Source organism: Etheostoma spectabile, unplaced genomic scaffold, assembly GCF_008692095.1.
Source record: "Etheostoma spectabile isolate EspeVRDwgs_2016 unplaced genomic scaffold, UIUC_Espe_1.0 scaffold325, whole genome shotgun sequence".
NCBI lineage: Eukaryota > Metazoa > Chordata > Actinopteri > Perciformes > Percidae > Etheostoma > Etheostoma spectabile.
In genome coordinates, this window is record NW_022605585.1 from 266,376 (window position 1) to 269,894 (window position 3,519).

Consider the following 3,519-nt stretch of genomic DNA (forward strand, 5'->3'; position numbering starts at 1 on the left):
AGGGTTGGGGCTGGGGTTTATTCAAAGAAACCCCTTTTGTCACTTTTTCTTTCAACATTCTTATCACCTGGTTCCAAATTTTGTTACTTTTTTTTCAATGTTGTGGGTGCTTTTTTGATGTTTTGATGTTGACATTTCACGCGTTTTTTGCGTGGGCCCATTTTTTTGATTAAAAGAAAAAGAAGGAAATTAACTGATAACGGGTCCAAATTTGAACCCCAATCAACATGATGTTCATTTTTTTGTGTACTTTCAACATTGCTGTGCTTTTTTCAGAGACAAGTTTTGTTAAACTTCACGGATGTCAACCCTCCGGTCCGAGACGCACCGTGTCATATTACGAAGACTTTTGGAGAACCAAGGGACTTTTGTAGACATTCGCACCAATCAATGAGCGTAGTATCAGGTGTTATCACAAGAGACGTTAGAAATAATTTCCTGCACCCTTAGCCCAAATGATCTTTCTTTACCACATAGCTCTGAAATGATTTTTTTTTGCGCATAGTTATACAAAGAGAGGATGTGTTCTTATGAAACAATATGATGAAACCAGTCCAATGCAAATACTCCTTAAAAGGAGAATTTGCAGACAGATAGCTTAAAAATACCCTTAGACATCAGAGTTTTAAGGGTAAGCAAAAATGACCCCGAGAAATCAATCTTAAATACACAACAAACTTTAAAAACAAAAGTCACATTCTTGACATAACCGGAGACTTCATACAGATGAAATATGAGGTTTTTCAACCCCAGGGAGGAACTTTGTTCGTGCCTAATTCGTGGGGTCAAGGAACGACAGTCGGGTATGCTGGACCAACGGCTGCAGGACGGCTACCTGAATGGGACGTGAAATCAAACAAATAGCCTCATATCTTGACGCTAGAGTAGGTCATATTCATAATATTGATTGGATCTTCTCCGCAGTTGTTCTACGGGAAAAAAAAAAACGTGACAAGACCACCCGGTGCTGGGTCATTTCAGCCCCCCCGTGTGGCGCGCTACAATCCGCATTCCTGCCGCAGAAGGGACGCAGCCTGTGGTCTTCGACCGCGAGATCTGGCTCTGTCCGCTCCCTCAGTCAGCCAACGCGTCATTTGTATTTCTATAGCACATTTAAAAAAAAACAAACGTGACCAAAGTGCTGAACAGGGTCGATTTTAACATGTAAATAACAAGTGTAAACAAATTAGCCTAACCCCAAAGTGGATCACAGGGAGACAACAACAACACTTTAAACATCAGGAATTCCAGGTTACGAGGTTAGAAGCGCAAACGTCTAAGCGAGCTTAAACGTTTGTCAGTCTGTGCAGCTCTAATAGGAATGGGGGGGGGGGGGGGGGGGGTGTTCATAGGTGGGGGGCGCCTACTGCAAAAGCTCTCTAAGCCCTGTATTTTTTAGCTTGATGCTCGGACGTCCCAGAGCAGCTGATTGTGTCGACCTCAGTTGTCTGAATGTGAATGACGGGCATAAGAGATCAGCAGGTAAGGGGGCGCCAGACATTTAAAGCACTTATAAACAACAATAAAATCTTACAAATATCCTGAACGGACGGGAGCCGCTGGAGAGGCCAGACTGGGTTTATGTGTTCCCAGTTGTTTTTTTTTTGTAAAAGGGTTAACGTTTTGACTAGCTGGAGATGATTTAAAGATTTTGACGTAGACCCCATGGATAACGAAGTACAGTAATCCAGCCGAGCATGATGAAAGCATGGAAGGAGACTTTTTCACCGTATGTGGGTGGAAGATAGCCTTTATTTTGCTATAAGTACTACGCATCACAGACAACCATCAGAGTCGGCAATTTACAGGGTGGAGGGTTGGGGGGGTCACAAACTGCCACTGCAACCCCCCAAAAACCTATTTAATGCTCGTTTACATAAATTAAGACATTTGGCATACGCACAAATTGATCCAAGAAAATCCCACAGAGTGCAGAAAAAGTTAAGTGTCCATGGAGTTCACAAATATTTTAATTTTGCTCATTTTTTTGTGTGCAAAAGCTCGCTATTTTTGCAAATCTTTTTTTGCCCCCCCCCCCCCGTTGAACCCAAAGTTCCGGCCCTTGGACACAGGTTGATCTCTCATCGCTGTCAAGCCGCTAGGGACACGCACGGGTTTTGAGGCAGGTGTTTTCCTCGGTTTGGAGAGTGTGTTTGACTTCTAGTCAGATTTCCCCTCATTCCTCAGAGAATACGTCATCCTCTCGCTGGAATTAAATACAGAACTGTTTGCCAGACTTTTAGTATAAAAGGTTTCACAATAAACACTTCCATACCTACGGGGTTTAATGGTGTAACCAGTACTGCACAAACTGCATCCCGAGTAACTAGTTCTACTCAAATGTACTGCCCTAATTACAAAGTACTGTACTGAGTATTTTGTGTTCTTCCCTCACTTTCACTTCTACTCCTCTACTTTATATTTCAAATATTTTGGTACTCTGCAAAATTCAAAATGTACAATAAAAAACTAATCCACTAATGAATGATGATATATTGGATTTATATCAGTTAAGATAAAGTTTTGATCCGTGGGGGGGGGGGGGGGTGCATCACAGCAGAACAATAAGAATTAAAAATGATGCAACTTTTCCAGCTGCACATCAAAGTGTAAACACATTATGCACCATATATTAAAATACAACAACATAATAGTGTATTTTCTCTGAAAGCCCATTCTGCAATAATTTGGCTTTTCACACTTGGTAACTTAATACTTTGTATTTTGACTTAAAACAATTTATAAATGCAGCTTTACTTGTTACAGAGGACTCTACACTGTATGTGTGTAATTTTTACTGAAAAGATCCATTCTTCTGGTTCTCACTGACTACTTTCTACCTACAGAAACACGTTGTTTTTCTAGAATGGGATATTTACAACTGGATCGTACCACATGCTTTATAACAGGCCGTATGACGCAGTAGGGACCTTAGATACTCTGGACGTTATCTCTTTGCAAAAGAGCAGCTAAGAATGACACGTTAAAAATGCTAGTAATTTTACTAGTAACTACTAGTTAAATCTGACCCATTTTTCATTTATGAGCCCAACGAACCCCTTTTGGTCGTACAAATACGCTTGACATCTACAATTCGGATAAAATTGCCGCTTTCTCTTTAAAGAGACAGGCCATCTATGGGCAGCGCAGGCGGCCATGGGTAGTATGTGTTGTTTGGTTTGTTTAACAAAGAATGTAACTTCCCAGTAAAAACCCAAAATACAAGTCATCCTGAAAATGCTTTATAATATTCACTCCTATAAAAACTCTTATTAACAAGCAGAGAGTCATATTTAAAACCATGACCCTCACTTCTACCGAAAGGCAAAATGCAAGCTACATTTGTTTATTAGCAGTTGTTATATTGTATAGATAAATGGATAGATAGATAGAGATAGCTAGATAGAGATAGATAGATAGATAGATAGATAGCTTTATGATAATTTAATATTAAGCATATAACATTTGAAACAAATAGCTGAGTCATGTATTCTTATTTCACTTCAATACTTTTCTGCT

The 3,519-nt window shown here is 40.0% G+C and overlaps 1 protein-coding gene across 1 annotated transcript in view; it reads left to right on the top strand.

Annotated features, from left to right (window-relative positions):
- The window catches only part of LOC116686166 (adipocyte enhancer-binding protein 1-like), a 25,835-nt gene that overhangs the window by 20,039 nt on the left and 2,277 nt on the right, over positions 1-3,519 (top strand). The gene's annotated exons all lie outside the window — the stretch shown is intronic.